General features: G+C 38.9%; 1 protein-coding gene across 1 annotated transcript in view; it reads left to right on the top strand.

Moving 5' to 3' along the window:
* Nucleotides 1-19182, top strand: part of LOC133444388 (zinc finger protein 469) — a 269822-nt gene that overhangs the window by 9852 nt on the left and 240788 nt on the right. The gene's annotated exons all lie outside the window — the stretch shown is intronic.

The following is a 19182-nucleotide window of genomic DNA, read 5'->3' as shown; positions in this document are numbered from 1 at the left end:
TTGTTAGATCGGTTTCTTCGTTCTTGATCGAATATTTTACCTATTTGAAGAATAGTATTAAATTGCTTAGCTCTTAAATCACATCACACATCAACATGTTGCAGATGTTTTCTGAGTCATCTACAATCATGTCAAAAACATTCAACAATAATTCTTTCAATACACTTAGGAAAAGTCCTTTCATATTAAATAATTTAAGGTCCTTTGTCTCAGTTCAATTTAAAATGTATTCATTTATTTATATAAAACTGTAGTACCACAGAGCCTATTCTCTCACTAGATCATCCTGTCTTTTTTATTCTGTACTCTCCAACAACATATTCCACATTTTACATACAATCCTAAGCGATTACCATCCATCCTGCATGGAAACAGACGGTTATAAATTTGTCAATCAGATTGTAGTTGCCAGAGTCATTGGTCAAACTTTGGTCAAGAAGCAATTATTGATATTTTGTAAAGATCAATTGCTGTCAAAGAGATTGTGGCATATGCTGGGGATGAATGAGAAATGAATATTACTGAGCTGACCCCTTTTGTTTGTCTTTTGGCTCAGAAACATTCCTACATTATAAAAGAGAGAGTGCTACCTGAAGACATATTGACAGAAACATGACACTGGATTCTTGAGAATGTATGTGTTTGTGTGTGTGTTCCCATTGTACTGAGAGCGCATTGGGTTTTTTGGAGATTTTGTCTGTCTGTGTTCCTTGTGTGTGATATTCTACATAGTCATATAATTTATTATGAAAGTACTGTATTATCATTCGACACATAAAGGTATGTAAAAAGAAAGGACACTCTCTTTCTATTCATAAGTTTTACATATCAGAACATAATGACAAAACATCTGGTAGCTGGTTTTAAATATGCACATGTGTGACACCATGGCATTATGTACTGAACAAAAACAAAGTAGCAGATCTGTGCCATCCCAGCCAAGCTTTCGTTGTCTGACAGGCTGCTGCCTCTAAAATACGTTGATATACTGAGTAGTTCATGGATAACTTAATGACTGCAAGGGGCTCTGACCTTTTGGCTGCTGTACAAGCTTGCGCATATCATCATCCAGCAGTTTGGCACGACATATTTGTGCTGTTTTTGGTTTGAACAAACACTTACTGTGTGGGCATTCAATTTGCAGCCATTAAATGATTCAAGCCCTACTTGTCAGAAAGCTGTTTCTTTGTTTATTTAGGTCAATAGTCTTCAACTGTGTCTGATTAGTGATTTAAGGATCTGTCGTTTATTTCTTTCTTTCTTTTAGACATGACATCATCAAGTAAAAAGTAAATCTGCCCTCAAATTAATAGCCATTCTCCCAATCAAGCTGTTTTGAACTGTTTTAAAGAGGAGCTAAACTTTTCTAATTTTGAGAACTACCAAATAAACAACCAGAAAAAAAATAAACAAAAACATTTATCTGAAAACCCCACTTTTTATGTAGTTAAGACATTATAATTGGCTTATAATTTTATCACTGGTACCTAGTTGCAGGAGGCCTTGGGGGGATTTTTGACTGTGCCTTGAATGTTTTCCATTTGGGTGACATTTTTTTTGTCTCTAAATAGGTTAGAAATAGCTTAATTACTTCCCATTTTAATGGGCAGTAACAGTTGCTTTTTTAAAGATCATTATCCATGCCATTGCTCCTTAGCACTTTGTAGACACACCTAGAGACTCAACGGACTGCCGAAGCATCTTCTTTTGTGAAGGCCGTCACATTTGCTGATCATCTGTGAAGTATGTTGAGTGGGAAACCCTTTTTTACCCTCTTACTTTTAGAGGATGCGATAAGGTTGTCCTGAATGTTTCACTTGTTGCAAGCTTGCCTATATTTTGTTAGATTAATAATGGCACACTGTCATGTCATGTTTTTTTATGTGAAGTTGTTTTCACCTTATTTTATGAGGGGGTTCGAATCTCAGAACTTTTCAGGACATTATCATTATCATTATCAGGACATTTTGTCCTGATACAAAAAAATTAAAAAGAAATAAAAATGTGTACATGCATACTCCAAACATCTGCTCATTTCCACATCAAATCAGATCACACCATTTTAAAATAAAGATAAGATAATTAACACTTTTCTATTAGTAAATTATTAGATAATAAACTGAGACTTAGGTACTCAGGCAAGATGTATCGCCATTTAGGGAGAACCATGTCTTTTTATTATTGTTAATATTAGAGCAATTTTTATATATAATGAAGAATTTGGGAATTCATCTTATAAATATGATACTTCAAAAGTATTTCAACTGAAATTGTTATGTACACTAGAGACGAATTCTTTACAAGGCATATGGTGTGTTTTATGGGAACCACTGCATAATACACACTCCCATTACATGAATGAACTTTACTGACATAATTTGATGGTAGTTCTCAATAGCAGGGGAGTTTACATGTTTTCTATGAAAATACAAAAAGTATGCAGAGACCCTACGTTTCTTTTTTCCACTTTGAGTAAAAGGGACACATTTGTTCGTCTAGCACCAGTGATCGAGCTGCTATAACCAGAGATGCTAACTGTAGTCTGGCTTATGCTATAACACGGTCTGTATTCTGTGCCAGTCTTTCAGTCTGATTAATCGTTTAATAATGACCTCCATTCAAAAAGAGTAACGAGACATGAAAGTTTATTGCTTGAGCTGATGCTTGTTTGTGTCATAGCCACATCAAACTAACTTAGATAATTGGAAAAGAATGACTCTGCCCTTTGGGCAGCATCTGCAGTAGTGTTCCGGTTTGTTGTGAGGAAAAGAAAAAGAGACGGAGTTGGATAACAAAGCTCTCAATTTACCAGTTGATTTACATTTCATCCCTCACTCATGGTCATGAACTTTGAGTAGGGACTGACGGAATGAGACCATGAATATAAGCTGCCAAAATGAGATTTCCTTGAAGGGTGGGTTTGGTAATCCCCCTTAGGGATAGGGTGATAAGCTCCGTAATTTGGGATGAACTCACAGTAATGTCACAGGTCTTCCAAATCGAAGCTTGTCAGCTCATGTGATTTAGACTTCTGGATGTGTTTGCTAAAAACACCATTGAGGGGAATTGTTTCTGACGTGTCTTTTTAGAACGAAGACTCAGGCCACACCCAAGACTTACTGGAGATGAAACATTTTGGTAGGTTTGGGGATGCCATGTGTCAACACGGCGAAGCTAAAGGAGGTGGCCAGGGAGAGGGAGGTCTGGAGATCTATTAAATTCAGCTCAAGATAATGTATGACAATGCAAAAGATTTGAAGTTAAGACATTCAAATCATCATGAATGCATTGGAGTATTGTTTTTCACCTGGCAACTTTGTTTATGATATCACTTGGAAAATCCTCAGGTAATACAGGTGAACGTTCTCAGTAGACTGAAAACTTACAGCCAACATCTGGGGTGCAGAGGTGCTCCATCAAGGTCACTGTTGTTCTGCCTGAAGTCTTTTGTCCACTGTATTTTCCGAGTCCAAGTAGAGAGATGATGGAATTGACAACATGTTCCTGCAGCCATTTCGTAAGGAAACACAATACATCCACTGTCTTCCATCAGCACTATCAGCACATTGGGATCTCGCAACCCCAATGATGAATAAGAGGGGAAGAAAAATTCTTATGTTTTGCACTATTCTTCTGCTCTGCATGCTTGACATCTTTTCTTCAACTCATCTGCATGTTAGGTCATTTGCTGGTATTTGGAAAGCTCCGTCCTGTGTTTCCACACGTAGAGAACTTTACTTTGGTATGAATGCTCTCAGGGGTAACAGAAGGCCATAACGCTCTGAAACCCATTCATATTTATGTATTGGTGTAACACAATAACATTTTGACACTCCTCAGCACAGAACAATACGTAGCTACCCTGTACCCTGTTGTTAAGTAAAGATAACCTGACTCAGCATAAAAAGAATTGAAGGGTTCAGCAGCTCTTGCTGTCAGATATCTGGAACAGACAAATACTGAGGAAGAGAAGGAGAGTTTTAGGAAGCAGTGACCATCATTCTCTGTTGGAGAAATGTTCTTTTCTCCCAGTGGTCAGAGGTACAGGCTACCGAGGGCAAAGGGCAATAGGTATAGATTTTGCTTTGTTCTAAGTACAATAAAACTGAATAATCAGAATTAAGCATTTTATTAGCTGGCTCTTAATTTATTGATTATTTTATCTCCCTGTCATTGCCAGCACTCCATGAATACTTTTTAGCAAACATCTGTACACCTTTGTTAGTTGTTTCTTAGGTTTCTTTAACTGTGATGTGTTTTGTCTTGTGATTTCATTTTGGTTTGCTGCTGCTGTGAACCAAATTGCCCATCAGGGACAGTAAAGGTCAGAACTTTTTTTTAGTTTCAAGGTAAAATGTTCCATTCGGGTGCACTGGATTTCTCAGTGGGTTGAGCAGGGTGTTTGCAGAGGCTATTGCCCTCAGGCAGGCAGCGCAGGTTCAAGTCCTGGCCTTTGCTGCGTGTCTTCCCCCTTCTCTCTACCTGTTTCCTGTCCACTTACTTTCCCAATAGAAGCCACTAGTGCCACAAAAATATATAGCCTATACAAAAAAAAAAAAATAATTCCATTCTGCGTGAGTAGCAGTACCTGTTAACTCCTGTTTATGTTTGAGAACATTATAGAATAATAACAATATTATACAACATTATACCTTTGTCCTCAGTGCTGCATGCCATTTTTTCCATTGGTATTGGTATCATCATCTACACCATATATCATATATGTCATCTGTATGTCATCCAGGACCCTATTGTTGTGGCATCTGCCAGCTTCTCTTGTTGAAAAGAAGAAGGGCTCATGCAGTATTGAACTGTGACTTCAGAGGAGGTTAAAGTTTACATAGGCCCATATGTACTCTAACCTTATTGACGACTAAACAAATTGCATACAATATTTAGACCAAACCCCATGGTGTAGTGTGCAGTTTTCATAACATGCCCTGCGAGTGACTCTTAGCCAGTGCAAGTGAACCAGTGCCTATGGCCAACAGCATGCTGGGACACCCAGGGACCCCCAACACAGGACAGTCATACTTACAGACAGAAGTTAAGTGTATTTTCACCCCTGGATACTCATCGGTGTAAACCGGAGTCAAGTTCTCTCGTCTGATTTATGTCTGACCTGGCAATAAAGCTTTTTCTGATTCTGATTCTGATAACAAATACACTAGAAATCCTCCATGCTTAACAACTTCTAACCCAACATGGAAATATTTTTTCAAACGTCATAGCTTTAATGGAATAAAGGTTTGTTTTAGGTATAAACAAAGATGCTTTGATGCCATTCTAGCTTCATTCTATGATCAGGCTGTTGGCACCATAACTAATTAACTGACAGAAAATGGATAAATCGATGGAGAGATGGTTTGTTTTATGAACTTAATACTTTTAGTTATAACTGTTACTAAATCAAGATCAAGAATCAAGAACTAATCACATTCATATAGATACTAACCTATATTTTATAACCTACCCTTCTAACCAGATATTCTGCAAGTTTCCATGAAACATCCGTCTCCTGCGTATGTTTGAGTTATGTATAGCTGAAAGTTGTAGAACATGTGCAATAATGTCCAGTATTGGGATCACTGGCTTGAAGTAGTCTCCTTAAGTAGTTTAATTACATATTGATTTATTTCATCTGTCTTTTTTAACTCATACGCTTCCAAGAATAATTAATTACTTATCAAGCCTAAATCTAATATTTTCATATTATGCAAGCACTACTCTATAGTTCATAGAGAGGATGAGCCATAGTAGACTTCTTTTAAGGGTAGGTTCTTGTGCAGAAGCATGAATTTCACTCATGTGTAACATTTACTAAACTGATTTACTAAAGGTTTGCATGCGTAAAAACGTGTGCCAACTTGACATCACCCGCAAACCAAAGTGCCAGCTGATCTACTAACAGCGTGCAAAGACGACTGCGCCTCTCAAATGAGCAAAATAGCACACGCTGTTCATTTAGTACTTTTGCCCTGATGAATAATCAATATGGGGCGTACCCGCCAGAAAGCGCTAAATACTGAGAGGGGAAAATGCAAATAGGTTCATTTACCACACGCAATGAGATTTACCAAGCCTGAAAGTAATTGCGGGGATTGTGATTGCGTCTGTATTTAATAAGTTCGAAAGGAAGGTGCTAATAAGCCCAGCATTACGCACCTATGGCTGCTGTTATTGTGGCAAGGAGGCAACATCAAAATCAAAGAATACGCAGAGAGAGAGTCTTTCGGACTCGTGTAAATTTGTTTGGAATGATTGAAAACCAGATAGTTGAAACATATCGACTATCTAGCGATTCCTTCTTGGAGCTGTTGAATGAGTTGGCTCAACTTGTGGTGAGGATTTTCCACATACAAAAGGAGAAATATTTTATTTGAATGTGAAATCGAGTATTATTCAGCAAAAGGTTGCCACAGGAGGCACATTAATTTTTTTATTTGTGATAATAAATAAATCACGTGTTTTCATGGAGAAAAAAGTGTTTCTTATTGTGCGCCTACCTTGTTCTGCAGTTGGCTCTAGCGTGTCATAGCCCGGTATCCCAGTTATCTACTCCTCGCAGAAGGTGAGCTGCCTACTGCTCAATGCTGGTTAGAGGCATCTCTTCCGCAGGCCCTCCACCTGTCTTGTTTGCCGAAGTTTTATTAAAGGCCACTTTTTCTTTAGTTCTTCGCCTTATATCTTGCCACCTTCTTTTAACCTCATCTGCCGTTCTTTTTGTCTTACCAACTGCATTTATTGTATCGCAGATTTTCTCCCATATTGCGTTTCTTTTGGTAATGTTTAAATTTCTTTGCTGTAGTTCATGAATGTGTTTATTTGCCTCTTCCACTAATATCTCTAACTCCAACTCGTCAAATTTCATTTTGCGCTTGCAACTATCCTGCTTTCCATCCAGACTCTCCATGGCGCAAACCGTAAGACACGCAACACCTCATTTAAATACTGCTGTTTGCACCTGTTATCAATTGCGCGAGCATTCTTAGTTGATCACCCGCAAACCACACAACAACAGCACGTGCAAACTTTTTCAGTGCTCACGCAATTTAGTACTCTTTATTTAGGATCTTAGTAAATCAGGCCCTTGGTGTACTAATGAACAGCCATTTCTGCCTCTAACACTGCAGGTGAATGGATTCCTGATTTTCATTTGGAGTTCATGGTTTATTAGAAGAGACATTGCTTGGAAGTACATCCATGATGCATTTTATTGTATCATCTTTCAACATGTTACACAAAACCTGGATACTCTATGAAAGACAATGAAGGTATCACAGTAACTGACATGGATTTTGGACTGGACCTTATTAAGATTGGAAATTGCTATCATATCTGATCGTTGTGTACCTTTGTTTAATTTAATTTAAGCGTATGATGCAAATCTCTCTGTTTTTGAGGAAGGATGCCAGAACGGATATGTGGTTCTTGTTGCAGATTTTTTTTGTTGTTGTAAGTATAGTTTACTTGGGGCTCAAAGAGACATTCCAGGATAGAATGGGGGGGGGTGTGATCAGCTATTATGATCCTGTCCTGATATCACCTCTCCCTAGACACTCTCAGAGATTAGACGTTTTAATAAGGGGGTCTTCCTTTTTTTTCTTATTTTTTAATTCCTGTATCTTTATTTGACTGATTAACTCTGAATCTTGATTTTACATTACTGTAATTTCTCTGCCCCTCTCCACCCCAAACTGCTTGTTTCTTTTAAAGATTTACATCTGTGCTTTTTGGTCTGTAAAGTATTGTAGTTGTGTTTGTAAAGTATTTTAGTTGTGTTTAAAAAGTGCCATTCAAATAAGAATTAGTTTATTTAGGTGAAATGAAGCCAGCCCATAAACTGTGGCTGGTTTTTGTTATACGAGAGCACAGAATTCTGCATAAAGTAACCGTGTTCTTATTTGATATTATTCAGGTGCTTTATGAGTTTTTGAGTGAACAGTAGCTTTAGCTAATTTCTTCTACAGTAGAGGTGCTCCTTTGTATTATGATAAGACAGCTGATCTCAGTCATTAAAGACTGGGAAGCTCACCTTAGCGCTTGTGCTGAGTGACCATATTTTGATTAGATCTCCAATTTCAGTCATTACTGACTCATATATGTATTAATTCTTTTTCATATATAATTTCATGGCCGTCCTCTATGATTGCTTCCACATGTTAGGCCTGAGGCTGTTCAGGCCCACACTGCAGCGTTTGTGGCTGTCTGAACCCCATAACTGGCTAGACTGTCATGAAGTGACTGTATAGAGCAGGGGTCGGCAACCCGCGGCTCCAGAGCCGCATGCGGCTCTTTAGCGCCGCCCTGGTGGCTCCTGGAGCTTTTTCAAAAATGTTTAACCTTTTTTTTCCCTTTTTTCTTCTTTTTTTTCTTCTTTTTTTCCTTTTTTTTCCTTTTTTTCCCATTTTTTTCTTCTCTTTTTCCCTTTTTTTCCTTTTTCTTCTTTTTTTTCCTTTTTTTCTCTTTTTTTCTTCCTTTTTCTTTTCCTTTTCAATCTCAACATTTAGACTTTTTTCTCGAAATTTTGACTTTCTTCATGAAATTTTGTCTATTTCCTCAACATTTAGACTTTTTTCTCGAGATTGTACTTCAACATTGAGCTCGACATTTTGACTTTTTTCTCGAAATTTTGACTTTCTTCTCGATATTTCGACTTTTTTCATGAAATTTTGTCTATTTCCTCGACATTTCGACTTTTTTCTCAAGATTGTACTTCAATATTAATCTTGACATTTCAACTTTTTTCTCGAAATTTCAACTTTTTTTTTCAAAGTGCATAATGAAAAAATAAATCTCCCCCAGTTATAACTAATATAGAAACATGCAGCATGTGTTGCCGTCATTCTAAGGCTGATATAAGACTTTTCATTTTTTGCGGCTCCAGACATATTTGTTTTTTGTGTTTTTGGTCCAATACGGCTCTTTCAACATTTTGGGTTGCCGACCCCTGGTATAGAGTCAGCATGACAGGGACACGGAAACCTGGTGGGTGAATGTGATGGATGAATCGCATCATATATGGACAGTTGGATGATGCAACATGTTTGAGAAGCCTGAGAAAAGAAGGGGATCTGGGCACATACATCAATTGATTTGCTTGGCTGTGATGAAAGAAATTTGGATCATGCGTTTTTAGATGTGATGCTTCTTTGTATAATACCATAAACCTGTGCAAACATTTGATATGCACTAAAGTATTGTGGGCCTAAATGTTCTCTAATAAAAGAACATGTTTTTCTGTTTAATTTCTAAGGAGAAAGTCACTTAGCAGTTAGAGGTGCATTTAGAGATATGATGTTGCTCAAGTGTATTCATTTCTTAAAGACAGGATATGTCTCATATCCATAAAAACACAGGAGAGCTTTGTTTGTCAGTTCTACTGCAGGTGGAGTGTACATCTGCCTCAATGATTTGTGTCAGGAGAAGCATGGGAAAAATATCGAAAAACAGCTGGAAGTGTTTGTGAATGCACAAAAAACAGCGCCAACACCAATTTTCCACAGAAAAAGGCCTGATTGAATGACAAACACTTATTCACTTTGTCTTTTTGGCTATCTTTTCTGATGTTGGTGGGAAGAGGAGAAGAAGAATACTATGCCCTCAGAGATAATATTCAATCAGCATTTGTTGATTTATGACAACGTTTTGTCGTATCTAGTCAAATGTACCCAGATATGGAATGGGTGGTGTGTCAAAAAAAGAAGTGAGAGAAAAAGGAGAAATGCTGGCAAAAGGCCAGAGAATATTTTCATGTGACACAAAGTCACCAGAAAGCCAGAAATAATCCTCTCAAAAAACAAATCCATTTTAACTGGGGCTACAAAGGTGAAGGTCATTACAGGAAATTAACTCTCAAACAGGTGGTGTGGGCGTCAGTGAGGCAGGGAAGAACAGGACGGCCCAGTCTACTGCAAAGGGACAGAGAAGTCAAGAAAATCAAGGAAGAAGCAACCATGAAAAACTACTTTTAACAGATAATCAGCTAGAACTTTGTAACCGAGAGCAAACATGCAAGGGTTAAAGTGACGAGCTATGGATAATCAGTGATGCTGTTCACTGATTATCACTGCATGCCAGCTGCACCATTCTTCCTACTCAGGTGCACAACCCCAAGCACATACTGTACACACATGACCGACGCGAAGATAAACAGAAACAAGGGAGAGGAATTCACTGGGAAACGAAATGGAAAAGGAGGGGGGAGCAGTGTCAGCTCATGACACACTCTGGAGAGGGAGTTAATCATTTTTTGATGCAAACATATTGCTGGTTGCTTTGAGTCACGTCCCTGAGTCCTTTGGAAATGACATAATTCTGCACGATGTAGGACTAGAGGTACACACAAACATTGCACGTTGCAACAATAAACCGCAATGAGTGATTTTTCCATGTTTTCATACTTTGTTCCTTACGTAAGGCAGAACATTTGTTTGGCCCATTTCTTTAAGTCTGTTAATATTCGGTTGACTTGTACAGTTATATCATGTACTTTTGATACTGCTGAGAACACAACTTTTTTCTAAGATTTCAGAAATAAGCCAGCAGTTAAAAATTGAATCCATTGTCATCTCAAATTATTGAAGGAGGCTAAAGATCTCTGATTTCAAAGGTGGAAAAGAAAGGAAAAAAAAACCCTGCACAAATATATACTACATTATATTTTTCTGCCCTTTGGTGGACTGATGACATGTCCAGGGTGTATTGCTGCCTTTTACTCAAAGATAATTCTGGGATAGGCTCTGCTGTCAGGGGAAGGTTCTGGCAGCTATCACTGCTTGTACAAGTTAAGGCTGGTTGACCTTGAAGAAGCCATTCATGCTTTCATTATTTCCCTGCTTGATTATTGTAATGCTCTTTATTTTGGTATCAACCCAACTTTATTGCGTTGTTTGCAGCTTGATCAGAATCCTGCTGCTCGTCTATTGACTAGTACTTGGAAACAATACCACATTACACCTGTCCTCTATTCTCTAGACTAGTTCCCAGTTGGATTCAGAATCCATTTTAAGCTCTTGTTGTTTTTTTTTAGTGCTATAAATGGCCTCGCTCCTTCATACCGATTCAAGGTTTTGAATGTTTCAGTCCAGCAGAGCTTTGTGTTTAGCTGGCCAACAGTTGTTAGAATTTCCACAAACGAGGTGGAAAAAGTGGAGTGATTGTTCTTTTGTGGTTTCTGATCCCAACTCTGGAACACACTGCCACTTGAGTTACATACCCTCACTGAACTGCTGCCTCTGTTCAAATGCACCTGTTCAGAAAGGCATTTGGCACATGCAAGTCACCAGTGGAAAGTAGCAGTTCAGTGCTGTTGATGGTGTTTATCCAAATGGTTTTTTAACATTTCTCCACCAAAGACGACATCCTGACACAACTGCCCCTGAAGACAACAGGGGGTCCTATCAACGATTTTTAATCTTAATTAATCCATGATTTCTGTAATTAACTATGCGATTAATTGCGATTAATTTATTCACACATTTTGTGCTGTTCTAAATTACCTCAAGGTATTTTTTTTAATGTTTTTAATACTGTTAACAACCTGAGAAAGGGCAAATATGCTGCTTTATGCCAATGTTTATTCAACTTTCCACAAAAAAAGCTTTGACCTGAATGTAACATTCCTTCATAAATACAAACACAATGTAGTCCCCAACTTTACACTTGTAAAGACTAACTTAAGATTCCTTGTTTTTTTAAGCAGTTCAATGTAAAAAAATGAACCATAAAAAAAATAAAATACAAATAAAAGGCTAAAAAAATATCCCCTTCCCCTAAACGGGATCAAAACAGGGGGATACAAAAACTAAATTAAAAACAAATAAAGTGCACATGTAACAGCAGGGAGTAACCCAACCTATAAAGTGCAGCCGTTTCCTCACCTGAACCTCAGTTCTCAGCCATAAACTCGTGCGAGTCGCAGTGTGCGTGCGCCCGTCTGTGTGCGTCTGTGTGTGCAGGGGGGCATTATTGAGTTTTATGTTTATGTAAAGGCAGCACGGTGGTTTAGTGGTTAGCACGGTTGCCTCACAGCAAGAAGGTCCCCGGTTCGACTCCCCTGTGTGGAGTTTGCATGTTAATTAGGTTAATTGGTGATTCTAAATTGCCCGTAGGTGAGAGCGTGAGTGTGGTTGTGAGCATGGTTTGTGTGTTTATATGTGGCCCTGTGATGGACTGGTGACCTGTCCAGGGTGTAACCCCTGCCTCTTACCTGAAATGAGCTGGGATAGGCTCCAGCAGACCCCCGTGACCCTGCAAGGGATAAAGCGGGTATAGATAATGGATGGATGGATGGATGTTTATGTCAAGCGCTTTGCGTTGCATTTTTTATTTTGTAAGAAAAGCGCTTAACAAATAAAGTTTGATTTGACTGGTCCTTTTTTGCAAGCTGCTACAGCATTGTCTGCTTTTGACGAGGGGTGGGGGGCGCGGAGCGGCGCGGCACTCTCTGGTCGTGTGTTTGGCTGCTAGCGTATTTGAGACTCGACGTACTTCGATGGTAATTCATTTCAAAACGACAAGCAAATAACTTTAGTTTTGTCCAGCGAACCATCTGCAACTTTTTGAATTGAACTAGCCGTTCAAAAGTCCCTTTTCATTCTCCATCTTTCAATCCACCATACTTTTCCTCAGGCTACGGGTGCCGACGAGCGCCAGAAATGTTGCGCCTTTTTTTTTTTTTTAATCATTAGATTAAAAGAATTGTCGGCGTTAAGAGGACGTTAAGTTAACGCGTCGTTAACGCTTTTGGCACACGTTAACTTTGACAGCGTTAACTTGGACAGCCCTAATATATATATATATATATATATATATGTGTGTAAAATTGATTGATTTATAGGCTTTAACAGATCAACATGTCCCTAAACGTGAGGGAATGTATAGATGATGGATTGATGAATTATATCTTTCTGATCATTCTGTCTCTTTAGATTATAGTAAAAAAAGAATGGTATTCACAATAATTTGTTAAGGGAAATTGAATCCAAATTTACTATTTGTGTTTTGCCAGTTTTTATTGTATTTGCCAGAGATGCAGTCACATGACTGGGAAGATAAAGTTACACTGAATAGTACATGGCATTGACTGTTACTGCTCTCCAGTACGACACACTGAGCAAAGCCAGTCCACCTTAATTCAAACCATGTGCATGAAACATGATAATTCTATGAAGAAATTGCTTTCACGGTTGCAGTACAGTTGTCTTGTCATTATGAATTTACACTCATAGGTGTGGTTTAAAAGTCATTCTGTAGCAGTGACAGATTTCCTTTGTGAATTTAAAAAGCAAGACTGCAGTTGTGAAAGACTAACAGTGCCTGAAGTTTCTAGTTAGAGGAAATCCACTAAAGATCTTTGTCAATGATGTATGTACAAAACATTACCATTCACACTGCATGTGAGAAGAATTTAGTCAATAATATACCATCTATTTAACACACAGCCATGGCTAACTGTGGACTTAATCAAAAAGTTCGAAGGAATAGATTTGTAAGATCAGTAAACTTCTGTAAATGTGCAACACATTTTGTTGTATTTTTACTGTCTTTATTGTTTCCTCTTTGTCATCTGTTAGTGATCTGTTTTATGTATCTCACATGTCTCTTAGGCTAATCAGTCCTGTCTATTGGCACAGAGAATCAGGCTCTGCCCTAACCTTTGTTTGGCAGCATTTGTAGGCATTCTCCTCTTTTAGTCCTAGATGCACACTGGGGGTTTTCCTGTATACATATTGCGTAGTTTTTTTTGTTCTTTTTTTAAAAGACTCAACTACTGTACTGTAATTAACAACAATTTCTTCCATATGTAGCTGATGTTTTCTACCATTGTGGTTTTCTCACCAGGATAATGAGCTTTAGATGCTGAGATGTTTTGGGCTTCCACTCAAGACAATTAACATCATAACTGCAGTACTTCTTGTCCTTGTTTCTTTGCACATATATTGCTGTCAACATGTGGGATCCATTTCCAAGAAACGTTTGGTCACTAGGGTAACCCAGCTTCACTTAAAGGAGACAAATTGTACAAAAATTCACATTTTATGTGCTTGACAGCATGTGTTTTGATGTTTGTAGTCACGGGCAGTCAAAAACTCGGAAGTTACAACCCCTCTCACTTTTTTCTAGCCACATACTTTTGATACAATCTCATTCAGTGAGCCATTCGGATTTTCAGTGGATTAGCACAATTTACTTGGAACCCAGACTCAAAAGACCCTGCCTCTCTATTATCATCTCCACCGACTACTTGACCACAACCCTCTGAGGCTCATTTCTTTAAAATGCGGGAACTGCATAAGAAAATATTCTGTTTTTGGAGCTGCTTAAATGCTAAATCATCCCCATCCCCATCCCCAGAGGATGTGGGGACTTAGAGGATAGTGCAAATGCATGTTGCCTGGCACGCATCCAAAGCAGTATGCACTATGTGCTGCCTTGTTCGCATGTTTTTCACCAGTATTTTCCTAATTTGGATCAAATTAACTTATGACTCACTAAAAGATGTTTAAAATGAGGGATCAGAAGCAATTGTCTGTGACTGAATTTCATGCAAAAGAAATGTAAATATTTGAGAAGGAATTTGACTTTGTGGTTTACATGTTTTTAAAATATTTTAGGTTTTGTTTTCTGAGCACTAGCATCTGCAATAATGAAGTGGCCATACATAAACCTCTAAGCAATGTTCTACAAATTTGGTCCTTGGGAGCTACTTTGATCTACTTTGAGTTCTCACAGTTACTGTCTGAAAGATTTAAATAACTGTTATGTCATGACTTTGTCAACTGATTGAATTCTCGCTGAATAGCTATATTCAGTAATTTGTTCATGCTGCAGCTGTCAATCACATGCGATCAAGTGCATTGCAGCAATGCTGCATCATTAAGTCTTTGTCCATTTTGCTTCTGCAGTTGTTCGTCACATTGAATCTTATATAACTTGGTGTGACCCAACATTTGACTACATCTAGTTTGTCGACTCACCAAAAATGTGGTAAGCTAGTCTGCAGCCCTGTAATCTTCCCTTCATCTTGTGAAAAGCCTTCATGGTTATGGAGGATGTCAGTGTCTCTACCCTGAACATGCATGGTTAAGTGCATATTCCCATTAGCAAAACATAAAAGTAAAAATTTGCATAATTAGAAATGAGCTTTCATTTAACTCTGATTCTTATAATAAAAAAACACATTTGTAGACTGTTATTTTACATAATGATGCGAGTAATGTGGGGTTTTATTGACTTTTTTCAAGATTGATTATAAAATGTTTTTGATTTTGGTGGACGGGATTTCTTGGTGCAGTCAAATGTGCAAATGATGCGTTCCCGTTGATCTTGCAATTTTTAACGAGATGAGAATCAGCACTTCCAAATCTGAAACCACGGTTCTCTGAAAAGGGTGGGGTGCCCTCTTTGTGTTGGGGTATAGTGTTACTTCAAGTGGAGGAGTTAAAGTATCTCAAATTATGTCCACTCGTGAAAAATAAAGCGGCATGTTGAGAGTATGACTGATGTGGCATCTGCAGTATTGCAGACTCTATAGCCCCTTTCACATAGAGATTCCGCAATATTGGTGTAAAGAAGTCCTGCCAATACGCCGCCTTTGTTGATTCACACAGAACCATACAACGCCGGCATAACGCCGCTCCCGTCTGTAAATTCACACAGCATGCCGGCGTTCCGCAATCAGAGGCGTGACGACAGCGTCAGTCCGACCGTCATGTCAGCGGCATGCCGGCTGTGTCATTCACACAGACCCCGTTTCGTCTCTGTGACGGCTCTGTGACTACCTCCGCTGCCGGCTTATTGGTGGGGCCACTTGGCCCCCCCATTCCGCCTCCGTGACTTTCACACAGAACAGCGAGGCGGCTTAAAGGCGCAACGTTCCCGCCTCGAACTGGCTGTGTGAAAGGGGCTTGTGATAGTATGCTGTGGTAAAAAGAAAACTGGACAAAAAATTCAAAGCTATGTGTTTATTGGTCAATCTTACTACCCTCACCTAAAGTAAACAATCAATCAATCAGTCAACCAACCAACCAATCATTTGTATAGCACATTTAAACAACCAAGGTTGACCAAAGTGCTTCAAAGACGTTTAAGAACAAATAAATACTAAAACAAATACAGTAATAATTAAACACACAAAATTAAAAATTACTACTAAAAACCCCAATAAAATCCCAAATTGCTAAAAAATTACCTTAAAAATGTCAAATGCCATCCTAAATAGATAAGTCTTCAGTTTTGACTTGAACTGAGGCAGGCTGCTGACAGTACGTAACAGGTCGTGTGTTCCAGAGTCTTGGACCAGCGAGTGCAAAAGAACAGTCCCCCCAATTCCTTGATATAGTCCCTGGTACCTCTAACCGATGTTGGCCACTGCTGGATCTGACCTTTAAGAGATTTTTTCCAGGACACAAGGACAACTCGATAAGCCTTTAACTTTGCTTTAATGCATTTTCTTAAGTAGCCAGAAATGGCTACTTAAGAAGATGCTGTAATTGAAGTGTTGAATAATCCCATCCCTGAGGGTCTACTTAGTTTCAACAGTTGTGTGGTACTTGACATAGCAGTCTTTCTAAAAATAAACATCACTGTCAATGTACAGTTCACATGTTTGGATGTGACAAACAAAGATATGGGTAATAGTTATGATATAATTATCTTATTTTGTTTATTTTGTTATGATACAATTCCTTTAATCACCAGAAAAATGCTTATTATAGCGTCTAATACAACAGATGTTGTCTGGCTTACAATATCAACAGAGGAGAAAATATTAGGAGTGTCAAATTATTGCGTTAATTGCGATTAATTAATTACAGGCATATTTAGTGTGTTATTTTTTTAAATTACTTAATCTATTTTTTAATCTCCAACTTTACTTTTTATGTTTGCGAGTTGTCTTTATTACTGTATGTAACCTGTGTTTGTGCCGTGGGCTTTTTGTGCTTGAGTTGTGGGTGGAAAACAATGGGACGTCACACCTTGAAGTGGACGCTGATTGGCTGTCCCTGTGTGTGGGTGTGGTTAGCTACTTTGGTAGACTACTCCCGTTGTAGCTGGTGAGGGGGAGGGTGAAAATGGAGGAGCATGTGAAAGTTGTCGGTCCAGTGAATGGGGGATTTACATTTCTAAAACGCCCCGACGGCACCATTGATAAAGGTAGAGTGATATGTGTTTTTTGAGGAAAATAATTTGATTTCCACCGAAGCAGCTCAAGTTTAGCCACATAAACGCAAAGCACCCGGTTGTGAGCGCAGCAGCAGCTAACGTTAGCAGCAACGATGTTGCCACAGCAACGCTCTTCGGCAAACGAGGAGAGCACCGCGCGCATGCGCACGTCTGCGATCGAGAGGCTGGCGAATGTTCTTGCCAAGTGGATGTACTGTAAATGTCTAGACTGCATCTGTTAAAGTCTGTTAGAAAAATTAAAAAAAAACTTTATAATACCCACTTTTTTTTGTTATATATAAATCTTTTGACCTGCCACAATAATGTAATGTATTTAAAGGAAAACACCTCAAGTTGAGGGCTTTTCTCAGCATTTTTTAGGTGAGGAAAAAAAAAAAAAAATTCATGGTTCTTCATTTGGGTGTAAAAGGTTTGCTGGCTATTGTTTTATACACTGTGTCAAAAATATTCCGAGCTTTTATGTTGAGCTTAAACATTGGTGTCATATTTATTTCAGTAATTGTTGCTTTGCATGTTCATGCACACATGAACCTATTTTTTGTCTTGCCTTAAATGATGGGCCCTGTGATGGACTGGCAAGCTTTCCAGGTTCCAGGCCATTTGCCCAAAGACAGCTGAGATAGGTTCCAGCAAATTTATGTGACCCTGAATAGGAATAAGTGGTTAGATGATGGATGGATGGATGGATGGATGGATCTCAAATTTTGTGATCCCAGTGTTTTTCATTCTATTGTCTATTACTGCCGTTTTTGCCTTGGCTGTTCTGTTTAACATTGTTTATCTTTACCAAACATTTTTTGTGATACACTTTTTTAAGTGTGCCCAAGAGGGACTTGCACTAAAATCATCTTAGGCCGCGTTCAGACTGCAGGCAAATCTGATATATATCTGATTCCTTCTCATATCCGATTTTCAGGGCTGACTGTCCACACTGTTTTTAGCAAGTGTCCATATCGGATATGGCTCTGTTCAGACTGCGCCACATCATTGACTGATCTGACGGGTTGCCGTAGCAACGACGTCGGAGCGGAGGCGTCACCCAGCGCGTGTATTGTGTGAAGTCATGTATTTCTTTTATATATAAAAAAATCCCCAAATATCTGTACCGTTTCTGATTGGGTCGGCACTGCGCATCATTTTTAGACATAAAAATGAACGCATACCGCAAAAGTTGTGTCTCAGCGGAGGGACCCGGCGTCCCAGCAAAATGAGAAACAGAGAAAGGTGTTCAGAACAAAACCACCAGCAAACTAACAAACCAACCAACAAAGCTCAGAGTTAACAAAACGAACCAGCAATTAATAACTGGCAGCCCCGCTCCATAACCTGTCCTCCTAGGAGGAGAGGGGCTGACGGCTGCAGGTTCAGGCTCACAGCGCGACTGAAGGCTGATTTATGGTTCCGCGTTACACCAACGCAGAGCCTACGGCGTAGGGTACGCGGCGACCGTACGTGGAAATGCGGTCTTTTTTTCTGCTATTAAACATGACTTGTAATGTGAATTTGCAACACTCAAACTACAAATAATAGTTTTTGACGTGACATCAGAGATTGTACATGCTCTCTGTGAAAGGATGAGTAGCTCCACAACTGGAAATGGGCGGGTGGTTTGGAGCGTCTGGGACAGTCATATCCGATCTGAGTGTTTGGAGCTGTTCAGACTGACACGCATCTGCCCAAACGAGATATGGATCGGATATGAAACTACCTCCCGGAGGTGGTTTCCATCTGGTTTGCAAAAATCGGATATCATGCGGTTTGGGACTGTTCAGACTTCAAAAGAGTCATCCAGTTTCAATCTGGATGGGCTAAAAATCGGATATTTGCCTGCAGTCTGAACGCGGCCTTACTATTTTATACTGTAGTTAGTTTTCTCATGGAGCAATGAGAGGATTTCAGAATTCTCAACTCTCCCAATTTCCTTTTATTCGTGGTTGCATCTGTCATCAAGATTTTAAGTGTGTGCACTTGTTTGTCTACCCAGCTCCACTA

This window comes from Cololabis saira, chromosome 5 (genome assembly GCF_033807715.1).
Source record: "Cololabis saira isolate AMF1-May2022 chromosome 5, fColSai1.1, whole genome shotgun sequence".
NCBI lineage: Eukaryota > Metazoa > Chordata > Actinopteri > Beloniformes > Belonidae > Cololabis > Cololabis saira.
Note: the sequence above shows the minus strand (reverse complement) of the source record. Positions and strands in the feature narration are given on the sequence as shown.